Here is a 12,161-nt window from a genome sequence, read left to right on the forward strand (position 1 = left end):
TGTGATTTAAGGTACAAATCACACATCTAGAACATTGTGGGCAAAATGTCATCAGCTGCTTCTACTATTGCCCTGATTTCAGCTAAAGTGTCGTCTCCAACTCCAACAGCAGCGAACAGCACAAACAAAAAAATAAGGGATAAAAGAACACCACAGAATGGAACTTTGTTGTGTTTGGCATATGCTTCTATATGGAAAAATATACAGAACCTGAAATAATAATCAATTGACCTTCTTAGTCTCCTGGTAAACCTATTTGATCCACTGACTGTATTTACACATTTGATACTTGGCTAAACAGTACAAGTGCACATTATAAATGTGGCTTCTCCAGTGCAACAAATGATTTTTCAGACACCTTTCAGCAGTTAAATAGACTTTGCCCGGGGGTAATGTGTTTCAATGTGGAGTGCAGGGCTGACTGAGTCAATCAATCTGCAGGCCCTCAGTGAGCATACAAGCCATTTCCAGTGATGCCCGAAAGTCTATGAATCCTGTAGAATTTCCTCAGTTTCTGCATAAATAAGCGCTAAAACATGATCACGTCACTCAAGTACCAAAACAAGGAAAAGCGCAGCTGTTTCAACTTTTGTTTTTAAAGTGTTGCTGGCAGCAAATTTAAAATGAGCATATTTTTTTAAAAAAACTAAAATTTCAGTTTCATCATTTTCTATGTTAAATATGCTCTGACCCATTTTTTGCAGCAATATCTTCAAGTAAATGTTTTTGAAGAGTGTACATGGGCTCTGTCGGTCGAGCACTCGTGTGGAGGGTAGGGATGGCGTCGAGACTTTCAAAAAACCTTTTCAGATTGGTGAGCATCAGCAACACTTCTTCTACGGTGTTCAGATATCTCATTTGTTTAAGCTATGACCTACTTCAACCAATGATTTGATACTTGGCCAGTGAAAAAACAATAGTGAAGACCCAGATCTATCATCTTTAAATAACGCAGAACCTCACAAACTCACACCTAGTTGTCGTCCCATCACGTGTAATTTTGGTTGCATTTCTTTAATTAGGTTCCCTTTATCTAGTTTTAAGGCTTGGACCAAAATCAGATAATTTTTCAGGTTGTATTTATCCAAAAATGTGGAATGGGTTAATTCAATTACAGTTATACATTCAGTAAATGTTGTAGATGAAATGCTTAATCCTAGAGGGCAAATAAGCACAAAAGCATATAGAGGAAGATAAGTGTAGCTTACATTCCTGTTCCTATTTTTATGTCTTTTAATGTTTTTCTTTTATTCCTGTGGATAACAGACTAGTCTTGGAGGCTGTGATCTTGCGTAAAGATATTTCCAGAGCAGCTACAATGAAGCCTGACAGCAGAAATATCTTTAAGTATATAAAACATCAGCAGTAAATGTCATGCTTCAGTGTCAGTCCCTCCAAATCAAAGAGAGACTTTCTAGACTTACCACTTTCACAGGCATTCAACAATCATACAAGGAGAGATCCGTCATTGGAGAGGCAGCGATAACAGCCTCTCACTGACAGCGGCCTCCAAAGACCAGAATGCAATGTAGACACTGGAAAAGCTATAGTTATACAATGTGTGTGTTCACATTCAGAAAGAACATCTGCACAAGGCAAAGCACTTTGGATGATACTATAATGTACATTTGAATTTAAATAGATACAATTACTTTTTAATAAATAATTGTTTTTATTTCAAGTGAAATCTACAACACAACATTTTGAAGCAACAATAGTGCACATGTTTATAACATAAAATTACAAAAATCACTGTGAAGTTGTTAAGCTGCAGCAGATGCTACAGAAGCTTTGTCCTAAAATGTTGTCAAACTATTTTGTCCATTTCTATGCCATTTACCTTAAGAGATGCTGTACTTTATGTGTTTTAAAGAACAACCCGATTAGTTTCAAAGTACAAATGGCACAGGTTTAGTAAATAATGTTATGATGGAAAAAAAATTTAAAAAAGTAAACTGCATTTTCTGTTGTCCATCATCTTAACTGCTTATCTTGTGGACTGGAGCCTACTCCAGCTGTCATTGGCTGAGAGGAAGGGTACACCCTGGACAGGTCAACAGCCTTCACAGGGCCAATATGTGGAGAAACACATATCATTCACACCAATTTAGAGTCTCCATTTAACCTAATATGATGTCATTGGACTGTGGGACAAAATCCACATTAGCACAGAAAGACCACAGTCCTTGGATTTGAACCTGGAACTGGAGAATCAAGAGCTGCGAGTCAGCAGTGCTAACCCCTTCACCACAGTGCTGCACAAGTCAACATAACTGTTAGTAAGAAAAAAATTAAGAGGTATCAGTATTTATTCATTAGCAAGTAAGAAAAAAAACCCAAACTCTTTGCATGATTAAATTCCCCTTTGATCTATGTGAGAAAATATGCAAATACTTTTAAAGTCAGAAGTTCTGTACACTGATAGAATGTGGCAGCAATAGCTGGTAGAACGAGTTCAGAAAAGACAGTTAGCAGCATCGATAAACCTAACCTTAGACTGTCCTCCCATTAGAGGGCATCTCCCTAGTAACTCACATACCTGCAGTTTCCTAATGCAGCTTGGACATGCACACACTGCGATGTTAGTATGACTTCACATTGGCTGGTACAAAGGCTAAAAGTAGAGATGCAGTGCAAACAGTGCCACAAACCAGCAGATTTTTATTATTTGTAATTTAGGAAGAAGACAAGACAGGATTTACAAAGTGTTGTTTGCTGTCTTATCCAAATCTGATCCTGGATGGATAGCAGAATATAATTCACATTTTTGCAGCTTTATACAGAAATGTTGCACTATGGGTAAAATGAGTGTTATTATTGTGGACATGCTCAAAGCAAAGGAGGTTGCCAAGACAGAAGTGGCATCAAAACAAGCTGCATTCATTAGCACATGACATCTTCTAGCCAGGTCAATGTGCTGTGCCAGCAGCCTTTCCATCCAAACCACCATTATTTACTGATTTAAATGGCATGTAATCAGTAGCTAGTGTGGAGCATTTTGCGAGTGTTTGCCAAAGAAACATGTTTAACCACTGTCCAACTAGCATGTGTCTCCTTTTCATCTGAACAACTGGATGTGCAGGCTGAGTGCATCACTCAGTCTCTTGGTGGTTTTGATTAAATCTGTCTAGATTTTTCGGGTTGTTTGTTTTGTGATTTCTAAGGAAACATGGTTTTACAACAATGGACATCAAAACCATTATTCAACATAATGGGCAAGACAGCAGTTTAAAGTTCTATTGAGGTTTAAAGTGTGTCTTTGTAAGCAGATCCTGTCTTTGACCTTGAGCAATGAAAGCCTTGAAACCTTTTCTTGAAAGTCACTTATTTGTTTTCCCAGGAGGAAAGTTGTAAGGCCTCAAATATTAAAAAATAATAAAAGATAGACACTTAAGGAATCGTAGATATGATTTTCCGGTGCTGTATTCGCACATGTTATTGCTTTTTGATGCTTACTTTATGCTGAAATGAGAGTGTAGACTTGCAGACAGCAACTATACAACACTCCCATACATGTTTTATGAGCACAAGTGCCCAATGAAAAATTCAACTTTTCTTGCCTCAACACAAAATTTTCATCTTGTCCTGTCACAGTTAAGTAATAATTTATTATAGTTTAATGTATGAACAACAACAGTTATGTTCTGGCTCATGCCATCACGTCCTGACATTCATCCATAGTTACTAAATTTCAAACATGGAGAATCTTAACAAGAGTAAATAGACGTGTGGCTCATATTATGGCCCTCAACAAATAAAAGTTAGAACCTAAGAACATAGCTTTTGGGCACCGACTGACACCGTCTTTGATGTGAGTGAGACTGTGTGTTTATTCTACTAACAGCTAAGCCAAGGCCAAGTGATGTCACCACAGGAGTGATGCTGCTTAAAGTACCAATGTCCACAGGCTCGATGCTGCGGGGAATAAAGATTCAGAAATTAATTGTATGAGATCTTTCTGTTTTCCTTTCAGATCTTGTTTGTGACTTCCCGTGGAGCCCTTGGTCTATAAGCCTCGCTGAAAATACCAGACAGGCCGACAGTGACAGGTGACTGTTTTTCAACTCTGCAGGGCTGCAGTTGTTCTTGCTGCTGCTGGTGGTAGCTGGCCGTACTTCACTGTAAGGTGCCAAGAAAAGCCTGTTTTAAAAAAAAAGAATTTCTGATTGGGATTGTGCAGCAATCTCCATGTAATGACATGCAAATGCATCTCTCACATGGTGGAAATGTGTTTTTAGCCCATTGCCACCTTCACAGCGGGCCTGGGAAGCTCAGCCTGCTTTGATGTTGTAGCTGTGCTCATGATGCGTTCACATCATGTAGAAAGTCTGTATGGGCTCCGTGTCACTTATTGTTGACGTGGCACAGAATTCAATAATGTTGGAATCAAGAAGACTAAAAGTTATCAGTTTTGACCAAAAGACCACAAATTGATAATAAATAGCCTAATAATGCAATTTGTTTAAACCCATGTTTGTAATTAATGCAACTGGCGACATCTTCCATCATTATCACTGCACACATTTTTTCACACAAGTGTGATGCCTACATAGAGACATACTTACTACTAGGAACTTTTGGCAGGTTCTCTTAAATGCCTAAGTGAAAGAGTAGGGTTTACAGCCACGATGGGACTCAACATTTTGTCAGCATTCATCAATAGCAAGCCCTCTGCACAGGGGTGATGACCCCAAGCCTTTTTCTCAGCAAACATGTCCAACTTAATCATCAGTTAGTCCCAGAAAAGGAAATGCATGCAAAGGAAATACATTTGTAGTGTGGCACATTTATGAATATACTGAATTGTCTTCAGTGGTGTCTTTGATACCAAATCTCTTCTTCTTTCCATTCTCTCTACAGAAACAGAAATACAGATAATATATGAACTAATTGTTGAATAATAATAATAATAATAATAATAATAATAATAATAATAATAATAATAATGGGAATTTGTTCTGGGGACCTCCCAGCTGTGAGGCAGCAGTGCAAACCACTCCACCACTTTATTGCCCAAAACTAATATAATAATAATAAAACTATAAAAGCGTACTCTTTTTGACATCTGAAAAGGCTCCTCACACTTTGAGCTACATCCATACACGTGTTTGAGGGAAGTGTTCTGTAAAAGACCATCACTGGGTGAAAAAAGATTAGATCAAGAAAAGAAAAAAATCAACATTGATTGTCTTTTTCTATAATTTAATTTTTTTAAATTTTGAAGTCACTTGTAAATGTCAAGACTGGACATTTGTAAGTAATCCATTCTAATTAATTAAGGTACACCTTTTAACAATAGTGTTTATTGCATATTTATCATTTCGTGGAAAACCTGAGTTTCTATTCCCAGCAGCATCACAGACGACTGGTTATTTAAAGCTTCAGACACCATTCAGCCGAGTCTATATTAAATGAGATTAATAATATCACAAACCAGGAGGATTGGTTGAAGAAACACGACAGAGCCTTAATCCTGCTTGTAGGTCACCATGTGCCACTGTAAAAATGAGCGACTCCCTTCATGTTGAATGTCAATATTGAAGATGTTGTAAATTATATGTCGTACATGATTAATATCCAATTGTAGAAGGATGCTGTCAGGTTCAAGCTGGTATGAACGGTATAAACTCTGCATTACCTTATCTGACAATTTTAATTTTTGCAAACTATTTGATTAGATTTTTTCTTCCTTAATGAAATGGGAAATAGCTGTGGCATATAGTTAGATCCATTTCATCTCTCGTTTGGTTACTACAGCTCTGTGTTATTAACTTGGGTTTAACACTGGGTTTTGAGATGAGGTTATAAGTAAGTTCACATTAAATAGTCACCATCTACAGGAAATAGCAGCATGTAACATCTAATCTAGATTGTAAAGGGATTTACTGGCTATGATTTACATATCCTTGTTGGGGAAATGTTGTTGCAATGATAAAAGAATCATATGGTTATAATAACACAGGAATAAAAATGAAGGAAAAACAGTAGTTGCACAGTATCTATAAATATCCAAGGACTTATACTGCTAATAATACTTAAAATAATATGTCAGTGAAGGTTTTCTGTCATCCGGGTTTGGTGATCTGAAGGTTCAGTCGTGTCAACTAAACTTTTCTCTTCTTGAGGAACGTTTACCAATCATCTAAGTGGCTACTTTAGTATGAAGGAATGTTGGCTAGGGAACCCAGTTATATCCTCCAGGGTGGTCATTTGTGTCTCACCTGGACTGAAAAGTCTCATTAGATGATAATGGGGGAGGTGGGAGTAGGGCGGAGTCATACAGATGTAATGATCACAACTCTTAACATCCTACATCCCCCTAGGAGGGGATCATTAGGTGGGGATACTTGGTGAATGTGGGAAGTGGTCTTAATCTTCCTGATGATGGATAAAAGACCACTTCACACATCCACATCCAGACATCCACCACATGGCATGACTCAACCTCCAGATGGCTCAGCTACATTATACAGGACTTTTACATTTGTAGATGTGATGTTTTTCTTAAAGAAAATATATTTTCCCCGCCACCAAAAGAAACATACATTTAAATGGTTGTATAGCTTCTGTCAAGTGAAACCCTGTATCACAAAAATGCCAGCTGTAATGAAAATGCTTATTTCCCTCTAAGGCAAAATATGAATAAATAAATAAATAAAAATAAAACATTTATACACCACATACAAACAATCTCACCACATACTGTAGAAGTGTCTTTTTGGAAATAAAACATAATGAGCAGGACACAAACAGAAGAAAATTACCATAGTTTCTCCTGCTGGCACTATTAAACTGCAGATATGAACCAGAAACCTGGCTGACTCCTTTTCATTGAGGCAACAGCTCGCTTTCACGCTCAGGCTGTAAATGAGTCAGCCTCATGCTGAGGTGATGGACTATAGCTGCATTCCACAGCATCAATCACTCTTGGGAATCCAATGAATAATTTCAGCACTCTTAAAATGCACTAGTAAATTTAATTCATTATTGATAACTATCATCAAACAATTCAAGCTACCTGCTAGTTAAAGAGGCCATCTTTAGTGGGCAAATGGCCTGGAAATGCTACAAACATCCATTATATGTTCGATATAATAAATCATAACAGAAGGTAAAGTGGCTGCTCTCTGAACAGCACTGAGAACAGTTCTGCTTCTGTTAATTCAATACAGCCCGTCTGTACTGTTCTTTTTACTACTTCTCTCATTTGTTTGTGATGTGACAGCTAATCAGATTTGGAGATTAAACTGTTGCAATAAGTCGGTTGTTTCAAAATGGCCAGAGGGTCAGTGAGAGGCTTCATAGCCTTAGTTTAGCCTGTTGGGACCAATGTCCAGTTTAGTTACCATAGCAATGGCCATGGTTTTAAAGGGAGAAATCAATACAAAAGTTAGCAACCTCACAAAACGCAGTTCCTGAGAATGCAATATGTGTCTCTTTGTTCCGTTAAACTATGATGTGTTTGGTATTTATTTTTCTTTCAGATTTTTCTTTAAGAGATTCTGTGTTGCTTGAAAAACTTCAGAGATCTATTGCTTTAACACAAACTCTGGTCTTTTACGATGATCATTTTGTACTGAGCTGTGTAGCTCCCATCCTAAAGAGAACAGGAGCCTGTTTCAAGTCCCCAAGTTCGGAGAATCTTAACACTTAAAAAAGAGATGTCTTAATGTCATTGCATCTTGTCTCTGACACAACCAAAGTCTGCAACTTTACAATGCAAGTTTCCAAATGCACCTGCACTTCGAGTATTCACACACCAGCAAAACTGGTCTTTGAAGTTAAGTGGTTTTAAAAAGGAGACATTTGAGTATGAAGAGGTCGTAGACATCGACCGAGATTCAGTGGACAGTCAGAAAAAAATCAAGGAGGACATTCACATCTGGTAACAGGTCAAGGCGTCGCTTAGTCAGTTGAGTATCTATATATTTTTTGATAGAAATATTAGTACAGACAATGTTCTGTACATGTTTGTACTTTAGAGTGAAATGTCAAAACTGTTGAATTGATTAGTTTGTATTTTGGTGTTATCATTCATGCAGTGACCCAGTGTGGTAGTACAACCTTGCACAGCTGCTTGCATACCTGTTTAGTCTTCTGACCGATTAATCATATGATGTCGAATTACTCAATATGAAATTGTTTCTCATGGAAGCCAACCTAAAGTGTGAGATTACAACACAGAAACTTGCTGAAATCCCCCAGGAGAGAAGGTACTTGTACAAAACTTAGAAGTGTGTAAGAGGACTTCATGGGACATTAGGGATCGATATACGACCACTGCCTCAGACATCAGTCTGTGTGAAATTGGGTTGAGATGTGATGAGTGGAATGGATATGGTGGGTGTTTTGTGAGAAACAAGATCCGTGTTTGTGAGGCTGACTTTGGCAACACTGCTTCCCTTTGGTAGAAATGTGACTTAGCCATTGTTTACTTGTTAAAGATGCTGTGCTGATGAATTACAGGGTTGTTTGTGTTTTTGTTTTTTTGGGGGGTTTTTTGCGCAGTGTTTCTAGATGAAATGTTGAAACCATTATTGCTTCAATCTGCAGTATTAACTACTAATCACTATTCACTATGGTTAAGCCAGAGCAGAGGTGGTGCTCACTCTTTATTTTTGTTATTTACCTAGAGCCTAGAGGGTCTGTGAACACACTTCTGAAAACTTCTTTCCTCCTGGCTCCTTTCAATAAACTTATTTTGACCATGATTCCATTACATTCCATCAAACAGTTTGAGATGATGAGTTAAGGGCAGATAAATAGTCTTGACTTTCACCACAACAGGTGATCTTTGAATTTCTAGCAGTCTGTAACAGTGTGACTGACATGTGCTTCGAAGCCATTAACAGCACCAAAGCCAAACTGGGGAAATTGACTCCACTAACAGCCAACTTAACAACCTTTTGCTCTGCTAATAGCCAAGTCAACAGATTTAATTTGACCTCTTTTGATGGGCACATATGTTCATATTTAGCTTATTGAGAACAGGATGAAAGGGATGGCTCGTCTGAACCTTGCCTTTTTTCCACTGCCATGAATACCATGTGTTTTTTACACAACTTCAATCAGTTGGGAAAAAAGCTCCTCTTTAGTTAGTAAACCCTGTGAAGCTTCAGTACTACACTCTTTCCTGAATTGTCACTGTATTTTGCAAACCAGGACATACATCAGGTATACATCATTATGAGGTGTGTAGTGGGACTAGCTCTGTTAATTATATTGCTAGAACTCTTGTCACTTTATGGTCTGATTTGTTGGCAAGAGAAATAAGCAGTAATGGGACTTGGTAAGAAAATTAATTGATGTTTTTTTTCCGTCATTTTCTTTTATGTTTACCTGAATAAGAGACGTGTTTAAATGGTGACACAGACTCAAGAGCACTCCTCCGGCAGACACAAACCATTTGATGGTCCAGAAGGATGTTTTTTGTGTTTTCTTCACAGCACACGTTGTTACTTTTTATCTTTCTATGTTAAGGTTTCATCGTATTCATCACCCCTCCACTTAGTTTCATGTTGTATTTCTATATCAGAAACTTTAGATACACTCCAGCATCTCTTAATTGCATCCTTTCCATAAATAGTTATGGACATCTCATTATGTAGCATTTGTTTTAAGTGACAACACATACTCTAGTGAAAAAATGACCAATCTCATTTGGGAGCATTGGTGGCAAAGCCTCATAGTACCTGAAATCTGCATGTATGAGCAGGGTTGAAAGGTAGTTCTAGGAATTTGACTACAACCTGAACTGTAGAAACAAAACCAGAGCCAGTGACAAAAGCAGAGGGAAAGGACACGGTGACACCTAAGAGTAAATATTCCTTAAGTTGTGTTGTGTGTCTTGTGTCCCTTACTGAGAGAAGGGCATCCATTGTTTTAATGAACATATGTTTGAGTAATAAATATTTCATATTTTCAAATCAGTAAAGCTTTGTGCACATTCTGGAAACCTTGTGGGAACTGAATCCACTTGTTTTCCTTTCCAACCAGACCAGGTTTAAAAAATCTAGGTACCTAAATCTAGGTCAGACAATTTTTGTCACAATAGGGGCGTGTTCGGGTGAGGGAGTAAAGAGGTAGTCCACCTATTCTGGGGTTGATGGTTCGATTCCCGGCTCTTCCTATCCATGTGCCAAAGAGTCCTTCGGCAAGATGCCACGTTGACCCCATGGGGTCAAGTGAGTGCCTTCCATGACAGCTGCAATTGTAGTTGTGAGTTCATGTGTGTATGAGTGAATGTGAAGCCGCACGTAAAAGTGCTTTAGGTACCATTAAAGTAGAAAATCACAATGTAAGTGCCGGCCATTTACCATTTAGACACATACATGTACATCACTGAGGATATAAATGCGTTATGGTTGATGGATAAATGAATGCATTGAATTGTGTCTTTCTGTACAAAAGGGTCCATTTGTCATCCACAGCTCTGGTCCAAATCATGCTGTCAAAATCACTGAGACCTGCCTCTAGCTGCATTATCCAAACTTATGAGCAAATCATTACATTTATGGCATGCAATATTAAGAGCTTTTATTATTGTAGTCTCTGCTTTGTAAACCATGTTGTCTTAGGGGTTTCTATTATTTTTACTCTAAACATTTAAATGGCCAATAACCAGAGTATTTTTTTACATCATACTGTGTGACAAACATCTTAACTCTGACCACAGTAGGACTACAGTATGTAGTCGCTCTGAAATAACTTTTCAGACTAAGCCTTTAGTGATGGAATGTACAGAGTAGCAAGATTTTCTTTAAATCTTCAAGTAAAACTTCCTCCAAAAACATATGCAGGCACACAGTAAAATTATTAATACAGTTTCAATTCTTATCCATAACTCTAATATGGTTTACTTGGGTAGAATTACATTAGCATAATAATGGTGATGGCAGGATTTTTATTGATCCCCGAGAGAATCACATATTATCTTGTGCCCGTTTCTTACAGGATATCAGATCAAAGAATCCCAGCTTTGTTTTTTTTAAAAAGCAGGTGCTGTATGTATTTGCTTATCAGAAGAAGCACTAAAGCCATCTAAAGATTAGGCAAATATTTAATAAATTGAGATTATACCTTATTTAACAAAAAGGCTCGCAGTGTCTGTGCCTCGATAAAACATTTAAGCTTGGAAATAACTGCTGACTTAAGCACTTACACTTGGGTTGAATGGACAGCCTTACCACTCACAAGGCAGGCCTGCTACTCCAGGAAGCACAATGTGTCAGAAAGTTGCCAAAACTGGTCAAAAGTTGAATCAGAGAGTAATGATAGAGTGACAGATAGAGTGGAGCCATGACTTTGGCTTTTTGAGTTACTGATGGATAAGTAACAGGATCGAACTGTGTTGTCCAGCTATAACTTTTTCTTTTAAAATGTAGACTATCCTCCAGACTACTTCCACTCTTTGAGTTAGACTTGATTTGGATTTTATTTGTCATATCCATGTGATGTGAAGCAGTAAAATGTTTTTCCTTAGTAACAAAAACAGAAGTAACTAAGGATGAATTAAGGGCATGCACACACATAATAATAAAAAAATAAATAAAAATAACAATAATAACATAAAGAGAGATTTGACTACCATACAGTGTGCTACATTTTATAGTCCAAGATGCAGGAGTGTGCATTTTGCTATATGTGTATGTATGGAAAGAGTGGAGAGGTGTATTTCTGTATATGCTATTCTAAGTATGTAGACTCAAGTTTACTCAAGGCTCAAGACTTACAGATTCTATGTCTTCATTACCTTGAAACAAAGGACAGTCTGGAGTTACTGATTACCATAATATAACATTTATTTGGAGCACCTTTGGTAGGCCTATGGAATCAAATTATATTTGTTGATGATAGTTCTTTATGTGACTGCTTATTTAGTGTTTGGGGGCTAAAGTTTAGTATATTTTGCAGTTTTAATTAATACAAAATTATTTACAATAATACAGTGCATCCAGAAAGTATTCACAAATGCTACAAAATTCTCCAAACAATACTCCATAATGACAATGTGAAAGAAGCTTGTTTGAAATATTTGCATATTTATTAAAAATTAAAAAAATCCTATGTACATACGTATTCACAGCCTTTGCTTAATACTTTTTACTTAATACTGTGCCTCTTTTTCACCAATTACACCTCAAGTCGTTTTGAATATGATG

Source organism: Channa argus, chromosome 22, assembly GCF_033026475.1.
Source record: "Channa argus isolate prfri chromosome 22, Channa argus male v1.0, whole genome shotgun sequence".
In the NCBI taxonomy this organism is placed as follows: Eukaryota; Metazoa; Chordata; class Actinopteri; order Anabantiformes; family Channidae; genus Channa; species Channa argus.